The sequence below is a fragment of the Cornus florida genome, unplaced genomic scaffold (assembly GCF_030987335.1).
Source record: "Cornus florida cultivar Cherokee Brave unplaced genomic scaffold, ASM3098733v1 CherokeeBrave_3.0.0_Hap2_Chr11, whole genome shotgun sequence".
Lineage (NCBI taxonomy): Eukaryota > Viridiplantae > Streptophyta > Magnoliopsida > Cornales > Cornaceae > Cornus > Cornus florida.
Window position 1 is genome coordinate 61,540,661 of NW_026775581.1, and position 15,769 is coordinate 61,556,429.

At 35.7% G+C, this 15,769-nt stretch overlaps 1 long non-coding RNA gene across 1 annotated transcript; it reads right to left on the reverse strand.

Moving 5' to 3' along the window:
- Positions 1 to 11,225: 11,225 nt before the first annotated feature.
- LOC132284939 (uncharacterized) lies at positions 11,226 to 13,381 on the reverse strand. The gene is made up of 2 exons (XR_009472402.1): positions 13,288 to 13,381; positions 11,226 to 11,598 (listed from the first exon to the last, which is right to left on the reverse strand). It is a non-coding gene; the product is annotated as an uncharacterized LOC132284939 (long non-coding RNA).
- Positions 13,382 to 15,769: the final 2,388 nt, after the last annotated feature.

Sequence of the window (15,769 nt, forward strand, 5' to 3'; positions counted from 1 at the left end):
AACCTCCTACTATAATGAGGAAAGCAGATAGTGTGGATGAAGCAGGAATAAATCAAGGGCTAATGAGCCAAATGGAGGCATTAACCAAGAAGGTAGATCAATTGATGACTTCACAGTCAAATTTTACTCCTCCTGCGATTAATGCTCAAGGCTTTGAAGTATGCTCTTTCTGTTCCAGTCCAACTCACCATGTGTCCATTTATCCAAGTGCATCTTAGTATTCAGAAATTCCATAAGATCAAGTTAATGCTACCTATGGAAGGCTCGGAGGGAATAATATGTATTCAAACACTTACAATCTAACTAGGAGAAACCATCCAAACTTCTCATGGAGAAATCCAGCCACGGGGACATCAGCTCCTTCACCTCAAGTACCTCAGATGCAAGGCAATTTTCAATCTCCAGTTCAGACTTCAAATCCTTAAGGGTTTACTCCTATGAATGCTTTCAATCAACCTCAACAATTTTTATCAATGCTAGAGGCAATGATGGCAAAGCAGTTAGAGCCTACTAATCAACTTGTGCAATCTCATTCTCAATCCCTTGCTAACTTAGAGACTCAAGTTGGCCAACTATCTCAAGCCTTGAACAGAAGAGAGGATGGCAAACTTTCTAGGCAACTGGTAGTTAATCCAAGAGGTGTGTGTATAATTGATGACATTACTGGCCAAGAAGTGCACCATGAACAAGTACAAGCAATTACTACTCTGAGAAGTGGTAAGAGAGTTGAAAATAAAGTGGAAGAAGAGGAAGCAAAGAAGGATGAAAATTGGAAGAAAAGACTTGAAGAGAAAAAGGAGCGTAATGAAAAAGCACAAGAAGTACCTCCAACTACTGAGCCATCTCTTGAGCAGAGGCATGTAGTTGTGCCATTCCTTCAGAGACTACAAGAAACATCAAAAGTAACAAAGCAAGCAAGCAAACTTCATGACATAATGGAGATGTTCAAACAGGTGAAGATTAATCTCCCATTGCTTGATGCAATTTAGCAAATTCCAGCTTACGCCAAATTTCTGAAAGATATGTGTACTCAGAAGAGGCGTTCAAATAGTCATGCTCCTAAGAAGGTGCTATTAATTGAGCAAGTCAGTTCCATAATCTAATACTGCACTGCTTCAAAATTCAAAGATCCAGGCACTCCAACAATTTCATGCACAATAGGGAATCATCAAGTAGAGCGAGCTCTCCTAGATTTGGGTGCAAGTGTAAACCTTTTTTCTTATTCGGTTTACTTGCAACTTGGATTAGGGGAATTGAAGTCTACCTCCATTATTCTCCAATTGGCAAATAGGTCAACCAAACAGCCTCGTGGTGTTATTGAAGATGTAATCATCAAAGTAAATAAATTATACTTCCTAGTTGATTTTATTGTGCTAGATATCGAGCCAGTTCTGGAGCCAAAGAGGCACATTCCAGTGATCCTTGGTTGTCCTTTCCTTGCGACAGCAAATGCGAGCATAAATTGTAGGACAGGCATCATGGACGTATTTTTGGCAATATGAAGGTGCGCTTAAATATTTTCAATGCTAGTCAATGTCCTTCAAATAATAATGATTGTTTTTTGGTCGATACTATTGATGAATGTGTTGAAGAGATGACCCCATTTGCCTTGATAAAAGATCCACTGGAAGCATGTCTATCTTACTTTGATGCCGAGTCATTTGATGTTGAGAAAAGTATTGAAGAGGTGAATGCCTTGCTTGATGTGGCGAGTATGCACAGCATTCCACCATGGAAGATTCCTATTGATCCACTTCCACAATTGTCAAGTAAACCACCTATACCATCTTTGGAGTCTCCATCAGAGTTAGAGCTAAAACAATTGCCCTCTCATTTGAAGTATGCATTTCTTGGGCCAGAAAGTACTCTTCCAGTAATTATTTCAGCAGAGCTATCAGACATCCAAGAGGAGAAATTATTAGAAGTACTAGCCAACCATCGAGAAGCTATTGGCTGGAGTGTGGCTGATCTCAAAGGGATTGATCCCTCAGTATGTATGCATCGGATTTTCTTAGAAGATGACTCTAAACCTTTACGAGAAGAACAGAGACGGTTAAATCCAAATATGAAAGAGGTGGTGAAAAAGGAAGTAGTCAAGTTACTTGATGTAGGCATTATTTACCCAATTTCAGACAGTCAATGGGTAAGCCCGATTCAAGTGGTTCCAAAGAAATTTGGGATCACTGTGGTGAAAATTTTTGAAGGTACTTTACTTCCCCAACGCACTACTACAGGATGGCGAGTGTGCATAGATTACCGCAAATTGAATTTCAAGACACGGAAGGATCACTTCCCTCTCCCTTTATTGATCAAATATTAGAGAAACTAGCAGGAAGAGTTTTTATTGCTTCTTGGACGGGTATTCTGGATACAATCAAGTTGCTATTCATCCCAACGATCAGGAGAAGACAACTTTCACTTGTCCATATGGTACTTTTGCGTACCGCCATATGCTTTTCGGACTCTGTAATACACCAGCCACTTTTTAGAGATGCATGATGGCTATTTTCTCCTATGATTAAAAAATATCTAGAAGTCTTCATGGATGACTTCTCGGTGTTTGGGTCTTCATTCGATAATTGCCTAGAGAATTTAGTGCTTGTTCTTCAACGATGTAAAGAGATGAATCTAATCTTGAGTTGGGAGAAAAGTCATTTCATGGTGCAAGAAGGAATTGTCCTTGGCCATATAGTATCCAAGAGAGGAATTGAAGTAGACAAAGCTAAGGTTGATCTTATCTCTAATCTTCCCCCCCCATCATCGGTGAGACAAGTGCGATTATTCCTTGGCCATGCAGGATTTTACAGATGTTTTATCAAAGACTTTAGTAAACTCGCAAGGCCCTTATGCAATTTGTTGGGAAAAGATGTTCCTTTTCACTTTGATGGAAAAGTGTCTAAAGGCATTTGAGCAACTTCGTTCTTTACTGTCTTTTGCACCCATTATGCAGGCTCCAGATTGGTCTCTTCCTTTTGAGATTATGTGCGAAGCATCAGACTATGCAGTAGGCGCCGTCTTGGGTCAGAGAATGGAGAAATTACCAAGAGTAATTTACTATGCAAGCAAGATCTTGACAGAGGCACAATTGAACTATACCACTACTGAAAAGGAATTATTGGCGGTGGTCTTTGCTTTGGACAAGTTTCGTTCTTATTTGTTGGGTTCCAAAGTTATTGTGTTTTCTGATCATGCAACTCTCCGACATTTGCTCAACAAAAAGGACATCAAGCCAAAGTTGATTAGGTGGATTCTATTGCTACAAGAATTCGACCTAGAAATTAAAGACAAGAAGGGTTCAGAAAATGTGATGGCAGACCACTTATCCAGAATTTTGGTAGATTCATCTTGCACTCTTCCATTGCATAATTCATTCCCAGATGAACAGTTATTTCAACTACAAAAGGAGAAGCCACCATGGTATGCTGATATTGTGAACTGGAAGGCGTCTAGAAGAATTCCATCTGATTAGACCAAATAGGATAAAGACAGGTTTTTCTCCCAAGTAAAATTTTATCATTGGGAAGATCCACAATTATACAAGTATTGTTCAGACCAAATCATCCATCGCTGTGTACCAGATAATGAAATTCCAAGCGTTTTGAAATTTTGTCACACACTTGCTTGTGGTGGCTATTTCAGTGGAAAGAAGACGGTAGCAAAGGTCTTTCAGAGTCGGCTAATTTGGCCTTCCTTGTTCAAAGATGCTCACAAGTTTGCTAAGGCTTGTGATCGATGTCAACGGTTGGGCACCATTACAAAAAGAGATATGATGCCTCTCTCCTCAATTCTGGTTATTAAAATTTTTGATGTCTGGGGCATTGATTTCGTGGGCCAATTCCCGATATCACATGGCAAGGAGTATATTTTGGTAGGGGTGGATTATGTCTCCAAGTGGGTAGAAGCAGTGGCAACAACAACTAATGACCACAAAGTGGTGGTTGAATTTCTTCAAAGCAATATTTTCTGTCGGTTCGGAATGCCAAGAGCAGTAATCAGCGATGGTGGAAAGCATTTTTGTAATCGCTTTCTTCGAGTCTTATTTCAGAAATATTCCATCTCTCACAAGGTAGCTACTTCTTACCACCCTCAAACAAGCGATTAAGTAGAGATTTCAAATCGCGAGATCAAACATATCCTTAAAAAGACGGTTCGACCGGATCGAAAGGATTGGTCATTACATCTCAATGATGCCTTATGGGCATATCGCACGACATTCAAGATGCCAATTGGGATGTCGCCATACCGCTTGGTCTTCGGGAAAGCATGTCACTTACTTGTGGAATTGAAACATAAAACTTTTTGGGCTATGAAAAAATTGAACTTCGACATGAGTCAAGCTAGGGCTAAGAGGAAGTTGCAACTAAGTGAATTAGAAGAACTTCGTAATGGTGCTTATGAAAGCGCAAGAATTTACAAAGCTAGAACCAAGGCGTTTTATGATAAGCACATTGTGAGAAAATCTTTCAAGTCAGGTAACAAAGTCTGGTTGTTCAAGGGCATTTTTTGGGTTTAAACATCGACCAAAGAACAAGGGGCAGTAATGCCTGACTGTCTGATAGACCATGCTACACCCTAGAGTAAAGTAGTTAGGTAGATGGTTTATATCAATCGAAGATAGTCCATGCTTAACTTTAAATTATATTATTTTCTAGCTGAATTAATATGTGCTTGTAGCCATAATTAATTCCCTCTGCATGTTATATGATATATCTCCAATAAATTGATACAATTAACTGGTGGTGCGACATTAGTGGTGAAATCATATCCCTAGTCCTCTCTCTTTATTTTCTATTTCATATTTAATCATTATCTTTAGTTTATTTTATTTTTCTACTTAGTTAATTTAGAATTAATCATCACAATTCAATTATCCTACTTTCAAGTTAATTTAGAATTTAAGAAATCTGTTGACAAACTTAATTTACACAAGTCACTTGGGTACGATACCCTTACAAGTAAACCCTATCTGCAAAGATTCGTACACTTGCGAGTGGTACATATAAACAGGGCCGGCCCTGAGATTGAAAAATTCTTGAGAGGCTCTAGGCGAACTTTCAATGTGAGGCCCCTATACATAAGTTTCACACGCACAATTTTTATTTATTTATGAAAGTGCGAAATTTTCATTAAAGTAAATGTGACCGTCTTGCATTTTAAGCTACAAAATTATTAATTAAAGTGCTCAAATCAACTTTCTCCAACATATCTTTTTCAATAGACAAGATAGCTAATCCATTCAATCTCAATAATACTTGTCTCCAATGTTCTTTATCTTTGTTGATTTTTTCTTCCACACTTTTATCGATTGTTGCATTTTTTTGTAATCTGATTTCTAATTCAATCCAATTCCCTATGTTAACAATTTTTTCACGACTAGTCTCGTGACTTTTAAGTTTATCCCAAAGATTTTTCTAGTCATTCACTCCTTCATTTGCCAAATGAGTTTTTTGTTCGTCACATTTAAACAACTTACAACAAAAGCAATAGACTCTGTCCAAAGAACTTGAATAGATTAGCCATCTCCCATTGTGTATTTCACCGTTTGACAAGTGTCGAATGTAATATGTAGAAGAGAAATGTCTATTTTTTGAGTTTTTAGAAAAAATTTCAAGTTTAGCATCTCTTGGAGGACCTCTTTCAACTAATAAATCTCTTATTTTTTTATCAGTATCTTTCCAATTTCCTGAATCATTAATGTTCAAAGCAAGATTATCATTCTCATTCATATATTCTTCATTTGCCAAATCTTAAAATTCATTCACGTGTTCTTCATTTTGATTCTATTTCTTATCTTCATTCATTAAATCTCCATGTTCATTAAGATTTTCTTCATTCCTATGTTCTTCCTTCACCAAATCTTCAAGACTTCAACTAAACTCTCAGTTTGTGCATTGTTCCCAAAAAACTTATGAATAACGCCATTTTGAAATTCAATCAATTCTTCTTCTCTCTTTTTTTTTTTTTTTCTATTTTCTTTTTCATACCTAGATTTAAATTTTCTTGTAGACATAATTGTCAAAAATCTTGCAATCTTAGAAATCTAAATAACAGGAAACACAATCAACATAAAACTAAAAAAATAATAATAATACTTTGCTGAAAGAAAATATAGATTACCTCAATCTCAATGGCTCAATTTTCAATCATATGATTTACAGAAAAATAAAAATACCTCATGAGAAGTCTAAATGATAAGTCCTCAACTCTCTGTATTACAACAAATTCATTTGTCAAACAATAATTCCATTATTTCCATAAGAACAATTGATAAAGATTTAAGTTCATCAAAATAATTTTTTGGTTTAAAATTTAATTTAAGTTCATCAAAATAACTACTTGAAGACTTGAATTAGAGTTAGAACTTAGATGTAGAAAAGAAAACTTACAGTGTTGTTGCCATTGATTGAGTGTGTTGATAGGGATCGATGATGCAGATGCAGATGCAGATGCAGAGTAATGAACCCGGAAAAAAAAGGAATAGAGAGAGACTGAGAGAGAGCTCAGACTTTGAGAGAGACTTAGAGAGAGCTCAGACTTTAAGAGACTGAAAAAGTTTCTGTCTTCTGATTGTTGTCGTTGGTTGCAGAGCAAAGAGAGAGAGGGAGTAAGCTTGAGACTTGAGAGGTGAGGTCAAACTAAATTTGCCCTATTTTATTTTATTTTTCAATGGCCCATTATTCTTGCTGATACATTTGCCCTATTTTATTTTATTTTTCAATGGCCTATCATTCTTGCTGCATTTGGAGGCTGGCCCATCATTCTTGCTCCATTTTGATGGCCCTAAATTTGGAGGCAAGTTTCAATTACTACGGTTTGGTTATAAATTTTTTTTTTTTTTTTAGTGGCCCATCATTCTTGAGGTCCCTTATTTGTTGCATTTTGGTTATAATTTTTTTTTTCGATAGCCTAACATTCATGAACCTATAAAATTTGAGGCCCCTTAAATGATTTGATACATTTAGTTACAATTATTTTTTTTCTTTTGTAGACCATCATACATGGGCCTATAAAATTTGAAGCCCCCAAAATTCTGAGGCCCTAGGCGACCGCCTTGGGCCAGGGCCAGACCTACGTATAAATCTCACAACACGTTTACATCCACAAGTTTTCAAACAATAAACCGCACACCATCACTTGGTAAAAATTTGATGACCAATACACCCTCCACAAGGTGAATGTATCCCAGTATCTTCACCTCCATGTGAGACATGCTTTCTCGCAAAAGCACAAAAATTCTATTTACAGGCGTCATATTTAAATCCATAAGTTTCCAAAAGATAAAAATTTTATAGGACACTTATTAAGCCAACTATTTCATATGTAGTGAAATTTTTGGAAACAAAAACAATATTTAAGAAGAAAAAATATATATTAAAATTTAATAAAAATAATTCTCATCAATTTTTGACAAGTTATTTTACACGCCTAATAGACTTGATTTCAAACCTAAACCTTTGGCAAATATAAAAAAATAAAAATATTTTAACAGAAAAAGAAAAAAAAATTGGAATTTTTTTTTTTTTTTTTTTACCTTGAAACAAGTAGAACCTAAATTCCACAACCATAATAAAACACTACAAATCACACAATGTTAACTAAATTGAGAAAGTTCTTTCCAGAATTGTCCCTAGCTGCCACCACAATAGTGCCACCCCATCGCTGTTTTGATCGCGCCGAGAGAGGCTTGAAACTGGTAGGGTTGAGGTAACGTTGGTTTGGTCGTGCAGAGAGACAGATAGAGAAGGCTTGAAATTGATTGGCTGATGGTGTTGTTTTCTACTCCGCGGGTCTGTTTTGGTCAAATCATTGTTTTGGCTTTGTTTGTTTTTTTTATTATAGACATTTCATTTTATAACATGAGAAAATGTACTTATTTGTACAATTTTTAAAATGTAGGAGGTTAATTAAGCATCAGAAATAATTGCACATTTTGGATATAATAAAGGTGTTGCTTGCACTTAATCTTTTAAAAAAATTATAAATCAATAAATAATATTAATACTTTTTACCTAAAAACAGAATGATTTGCTTAAAAATAATTAACTATATAGAAAATAATATAAATCCCAATTTATGGTTGGATAATTCAGAATAGAAAACTAATTAAACTCAACTGACCATCATTCATTATATGTTTCTCCATGTATCCCTAAAACAACACAGTATTTGAACTTTTATTAAATGAGTTGATGTGGTGTAAAATTAGTCATAGATTTTACTTAAAATGCCATGTGTCAATGTGTAAGTGACTCTACTTATGATAATATAGAGGGCTTTTAACGTAGAAGATCCTTGTCCATATTTGACAAAGATAATAGAGAGAAACAATAAATAAAAATATTTTTATTTTGTGAATTGTGTGAAGATATCAATTATTCACTGGTTTAAAATCAATCTCCTATATTTTTCCTATGTTCCATTCTAATTCTAAACAACCAAAACAAAACAAAAAACAAATGATTGTCAAAGAGAATATCCTAAAATGAAACATTGAACAAAATTGAACTTGCACCCCATCCCAAATGTACCATTTAGCTCATCCTATACTGCGTTAAATAGAGAATGAAATACCTTTGCATCATTGTTGTATCCCCAATTTAATGAAATTGGGCGCCTAATTTAATGTTTGTGATATTGTTGTATCCCCAATTTAATGATTAGGATGTTCAAGAAATAAATGAATTATAAGTTAAATCCAGTAACAAAGCTTAAGACGGCAGAATTTACTTGAATGCCGTTAGTTATAATACAAATAGGCATTACCCAATCTCTTACCTAACCTTTTACAATATTTTGTATTAAACAGAAAGAAAAATAGTGATAAGAAATCAAAGGTCATAAAACAGATTTTTAGTGAACCACTAGGCTCAATAGATGGCAGGACCAATCTCTCCTGAACTATAAGTTGAAGTTCCTTGCTCTAACTTCACAAAAAGTTTCCTGCTAACAGCAGTGTGAAACTCAGAAAAACAAGCTGGTTATTCATAATAATGCAACAATATCATGTCATGATAGTTGGTCACAAAACTCTCCACAAGATTAAGGATGCCCACACACACCATCATACCTTTCTAGTGGATAGACGCAGGTAATGCTGATGCTTGGGGCTGAGATAAAGACCCTGAAACAGGCACCATGCATATGATAAAATGAAATTAACATGGTGAGCCTTGCATTACTTAACAAGGCAACCGACAAGTCTTCCATAACACCCATCAAAGCACAAGCTCTCTGAAGAAGTCAAATATTTTTATGATTAGTTAATAAACTCAAATAATCAACCTGGAAGCTTTTGCAAGTGGAGTTCAACCAACATGTAAACCATGCCAACCATTATTACCTCAAAGCTCTCTGTAAAATATACTATGCGGTGAAAGCACAGAACAGTAACGAGTACAACAACTCGTATGAGTGAGTGCAAAAGAAAGGACCAGTAGTTCATAAGATTAGGAGGAAACAAACTGAATTGTCCATGCATCATCGTACAAGAACAACAAAATGATGCTTAAATTGTACAAATTGAAGTAAATCAATTTTTAAGCATAAAAAGCAAATGTCTACCATGGTTTCTTTAAGGGGGAAAAAAAAGAAGAATCACTAATAGGACTTTGCAATCCTTCAATTGATGCCACCATGTGGAGCTTATATGGTAGTTGTATGGGGTAGTGGCAGTGGCAGTACTAAATACAGCTCAGGAGAAGTTCCCCTAGCATCCATTCGTTCTTGAATCACTAATAGGACTTTGCAATCCTTCAATTGATGCCACCATGTGGAGCTTATATGGTAGTTGTATGGGGTAGTGGCAGTGGCAGTACTAAATACAGCTCAGGAGAAGTTCCCCTAGCATCCATTCGTTCTTCCAGAACGAATGGATGCTAGGGGAACTTCTCCTGAGCTGTATTTAGTACTGCCACTGCCACTACCCCATACAACTACCATATAAGCTCCACATGGTGATTTTCTATGGACTAGTAATAAAATATAGTGAAGCTGTTCTTAAATTCCACAAATATTACAACCATTCAGAACGAATGGATGCTAGGGGAACTTCTCCTGAGCTGTATTTAGTACTGCCACTGCCACTACCCCATACAACTACCATATAAGCTCCACATGGTGATTTTCTATGGACTAGTAATAAAATATAGTGAAGCTGTTCTTAAATTCCACAAATATTACAACCATTCATGTTCTTAAATTAAAGGGAAACCCTTGAAATTGTATCTTGCCTTGACTTGCCTCGACGACTTCAGGAATCACATTCTGATACTTGCTCAAAAACTTCCCCACAAACATCTTTTTAGTCATTTTGAGTGCATATATTAAGCTCAGGTCTTCCTCAATCAGATTTTTCGACATCAAAAGCTATAGAACAGTACCCCATCCTCTTCTCCAAGCTAAATAGCAAAAGTATTTGATTCCCTGATCTTCTCCTTTGAAACAGTCATACAGAGTGGTTTTAACTTGAATGCTGCAATAATGTCGACTTCTGACAAACCAAAACTAGAATAAACTCCCAATTTTTGCTCCCCGGGTGATTTGCTCATCATTGCCATTGAATGCATCGCTGACATGAATAGCAAATTTGTGGGATCAAAACCCATTTTTTTAACATCGCTGACCACCTCGGTAAACAGATCACTTTTTAAAAGTAGGAACTTTGGATTATTCAAAAAACCATTTTAGGACTAATGACTTGGGTATAAACCATTTTAGGACTAATGACTTGGGTACACCATGATTCAACAAGATTGCAATATTTGGTTCCAACACCTACTACTTTAATTCAAGTATTCCATAGCACGCTTTGATTGCTTTTAAGACATCCTCATTGGTGCCAACAATACGTCTAATGACTTGAACAGCAGGTATGATTTGGTTTTCAAGGCTTCTTCCAAGGATATAAGGTACAGATGACAATAACTCTGCAATTTCTGCTTCTGAAAAGCCCAAAGATTTGAAATACTCCAACTTCGGCTTAAAGGTTTTTTGACAAAAAAATCATTAAACCAAAGTTGGAATATTTCAAATCTTTATTTTTTCTGCTGCTGCTGATAAAATAAAAAATAAAATTACTGAAGCACGTTCAGATCGGCAGCAGCAATTGAAACACAAATGCATCCAACACTGCCAAATGACTACACAATGTGCTGTGCATATTCATGATAAAAGTTACCATCTTCTGGAGCTGCAAACACACAAGTGCTTATTCAACATAGATAACATACTCAACAAACAAGTGTTTATATAAAATACAAGGAAAGTGGAACTAATTCAAAAGATATTAGTAGCATCTTTATAGTCTTTCTTTATTGCCCACCTCTGTAGCTTATATTAGAAAATTAACAAAAAATCGAATACTTCAAATTAAATAATAAAATAAATTTCTGGATAACCTTATATGTCTATATTCAAATAAATAGATAGCTAGAAGCTATCTCTTTAAAAGAGAGAGAACTTTCTAGCTCTCTCTTTAAAGCATGGACGTCCCATATTTCTCTTTGGCTTCCTTGTCAAAAGGATCCTCTCCCAAATATATGTAGATATAAGACCTGCACAGTAGTTCACTTTCAACCTTGCTCACCACCTCACCCATAACTGCACTCACAAAGAACAACTTTTTTGGTTAAATTCAATACTGGCCAAATGCATAGCATGTAAATTCTTGCATCCCAAGGGCCAAGGACTTGCTTGATGGAATGCTGATCTAGTGATCAATAGGGATTAAAAAAGGGTATCAGATTCTGTATTTGCATAGGACTCTACAATTTCTCAATGTTGCACTCATTGACACATCAGTATTACAGTTTTTTCTAAGTTTCAGCTGAAAAGGGACCCTAGATCACCCATGTCATGTATAAATCTCCCATAGCCTAGTAGATGAGGGTACCGGGGCTTTAATTATATCCTAAGATGGCACCTAAGGAAGATAAAAATACCTACCATTGAGTTCTGATTTAGAATAAGCTCATTGTCTCACAATAGATGAAATGGGCTTTATTTATGATACAATACCGAGTCCTCTTGGCATTGCTTGTCCCCAGCTTCAGAACCAATAATAATATAGAAAATAAATAAATGAGTAAATAACTTATGAATGTCATAATTGCCTTCTTTTTAAAGCAATTTTAATAAGATCTTATTAAATGAACATAACCCATAAGAAAGAAATATGACAGGCTTGACAGCCACAGCCACCTACCACTTCCACCCCAACCACGGCCACCTCCTCCCACCATGGGCACTGTCCAGTGCCAATTTTCCATCATCACAACCATCAATATTTATTTTTTTTTATTTTTTTTCTAAACCCTTATTACACCATTTGGTTCTCTAGTCATTACTTATTTCTTTCTTTTATTTGAGGCTTTTTGTAATCCCAGTTATGTAAAAGGGTTAAATCACTTCAAGCATGACGAGGTTCCCAATTAGAGTCAATGAAACCATGTATTCAACTTACTGAACTGTGAACATTATTATAAGTGCAACTAAAAACATCATTCCGGGAAAAAGGTAATAGTCCTCCACTTTTGATTGTATTCTATACTGATTGAACAACAAGAAGATAACTTTTCATGATGTTATATACATTATTAAGTACATGGACAATTCACAATTCCAGAAAAAGGTACTAGTCCTCATGCTCTGTTCTAAATGAGGTGTTGAAAGAAATTGTTTGATATAGAACTAAATTTTGACATTGTTTTGATTTTGAAGGTTATAAATCAAATTCTATACGTTTGATATGTAATATTTAAGAGTGAATTTTTAGCCTTTCTAGGTACCAAAAATTAAGGCTATGTTTCACGATCTCGCTTGTGTAATAAGAAATGTTAATGAGAACAATTTTATTCCTTAACAAATTTCCAATCAGATTCATGTGGTTTTATATTACTCATTATTAGTGTTCAACAATTTCAAGTAGAATTCAAGGAGTTCTGGATCAACATACATCCCAATCAATTCATCACCCTTAAGCCCTCTTTTATTAATAACCCAAAGCCAATCACCACTAAGGAAGCCAATCAACACTGAAATCGAATTGAAGACTGAAAAATACATATACACAGACATGGAAATCAAATCAACACAAAACATATGCACAGAGAGATTGGTAATTGTTACCCAGAAGAGAAGAGTATTTTGGATCCAAATGATGGAAATCTGGATCCCAAATACAAAGCCATGCCGGACCCGGATTTTAGAATGAAATTGATTTTTTTTTTTTTAAATCAGAAAAGCATATATATACAAAGATATATATATGCAAATATATAGATTTCATACCTGTTGCTTTCTTCTAGAGTTTCACAGCGACGGAGGAGTGGCGATGGTGTAGGCGAGTTTGAGGAGAGTGTGTGTGGTGTAAGGGGGGGGGGGGGGGGGGGAGCGGGGGGAGAGAGAGAGAGGAGGGCAGAGGGCTGATGTCATCGGGATGATTTGGGGCTCGCAAAATGATTTACTAGCAGTTTGTAGTAAAAGATTTTTCTCGATTTTGGATTAATCAAACATCATAATTTAGTGTTGGGTGCAAAAAATCTCTCGGAGTTTTGCAACTAACCCTTGGAAATATAAAAAAATCCTCTTAAACTTTTAATTTTTTATAGTAAAAGATTTTTCTCGATTTTGAAATAATCAAACATCATAATTTAGGGTAAAGTGCAAAAAGTCTCCTTGAATTATGGGAGTTTTGCAACTAACCTTCAGAACTATAAAAAACCCTCTTAAACTTTTAATTTGTTGCAATTTGCCCACTCAGGCCACCGGAAAAGAAAAAGACGATGTTGCCCTTCCAATATTCTTATAATATTAAACCAACCAATAAAGGCTGATATTTATGTATTTTATATGTGACGGCCAAAGTCTGTACGACCCGGTGCGTCAGTGATGACCCAGAAGTTGACCTAGTAACGGATCTGAAATACGGAAGCAAAAGAAGTGAAACAGTCACTAAGGTAGGTGCAAACCCTAACTCTCGGTGTGGACTTCGACAAGCCACGAAACTGAAAGAATTAACTAGAAGCGGAAATAAAATGAATGAGTCAAATAATACCTTAGGGTACCAATGACGCCGAATGAACAAGATCCAGTTCAAACTAGACCACGTCCGCCATTGGATGGCTTTAAACAAGGTCAATGAAGTTAGTAGGAACGTACCAATCGGTGTAAGCCTGAAAAGGCAACAACCAAACAAAAACCCACGAGGCAGCTCCATTTTGGTCGGCCGAAATGAAGCTTCGGTCGGCCGAAATGAGCCAAGAAATGAGCCTTTACTTCGGTCGGCCGAAATGACAAATCGGTCGACCGATTGTGGCTCAAAATGGATATTGGCTACTAGAATTTGGTATTTACTATTCAAATAGCCATCGGTTGGCCGAAATGATGCTTCGGTCGACCGAAAAAGCTCGAATTTCTACAGAAAGTTCTGCAGAACCAGAAAATGAAAAAGGGCTTCAAAACCTCACTTGAATCCCCATGACATAATCAATTTGAAGTTTTGCTATTGTGTGACGAAGTGAGCATACACACAATTGTAATATGGTATTTTAAACATGCTTCTTCTATGGCCTACAGTCTTGTTAAGATTCATTTACAAGATTTTACGTGCCAAACCTCCTAAGTGGCTAAATTGCAATATTTGTGCAAAACATGGTGCTAAATAGATACAATTGATAATGTGAACATGCTTAGCCATTGGCCTCATTACATACACGCTAAAAGTATCAAATTTAACACTTAAGCACACATTACATGTTGATGAAGCGACATTAGCTTCTAAAATACCATACATCTATGGTATACCAAAATATAACATCAAAAGTAAAGCATGCTAAACATTTGCATGATAATATACAAAAATGTTTCAAATAACTCATAAGCCCCTAAGAATGATGAGCATCCAAGAACATAGTCTCATTACCTGTAAAATAACCTAAACAACTAGGGTGAGTAATCAAGTTACTTGTAGGAAGAAGCATATGCGCATACCCAAAGTTTCAATATCATTGCAAGATAATATAGACGAATACAAGGGATCATTCCACTTAACGTCTATGTTCAAGATGTTCTAAATGATCATCTTAAGTTAACTTAAATGATTCTATCGCATCGCAATATCTATATCAATGTATGTACTTAACAACATCAAATCGCAATTAACTAAAATTACAAGTCACAATTAAGCATTGGTTGTTAACTTGGAATTGAATGCGAAATCAATTAGTGGAAAACTTGGACATCAAATCCCGGAGTAAACCAAGACTTAAACGATTATTCCAGGCATTAACCAGCTGGGAATACCACCCTAGTGCGCATATAACGACCTTAAACTGATGCCAATTTAAAAAAAAAAAAAATCGGCATGACCTCTGCTAAAAAGGGACCTACGTCAACCTGCTTAAATGTATAAAAAAAAAAATGCAATGGCCTTTCTTAGACCATCAAAATTTATCTACCCTTTCCGAATTCACGGCAAAATGTACCACATTACACAGATATAACCATTACTAATTTCTCAAAGATATAATATCATCCTCCCTTTCAACATAAGCATTTACATAGTCTCAATTTACCTCAAAAGTAATCAAGTATCTTAGTTAAGTTACATGGCCATGATTTGCAAAAATGAATATTATTATTATTTTTTTCACAGTTTGTGACTTTACAAAAGATTAACTACTACGCAAAAGGTGCCAAAATAGATCTCTAATCCTTTTCATGCTTGAGAGGGATCGACATCCACTAATTCCTTTTCTAGCCCTGAAAAATG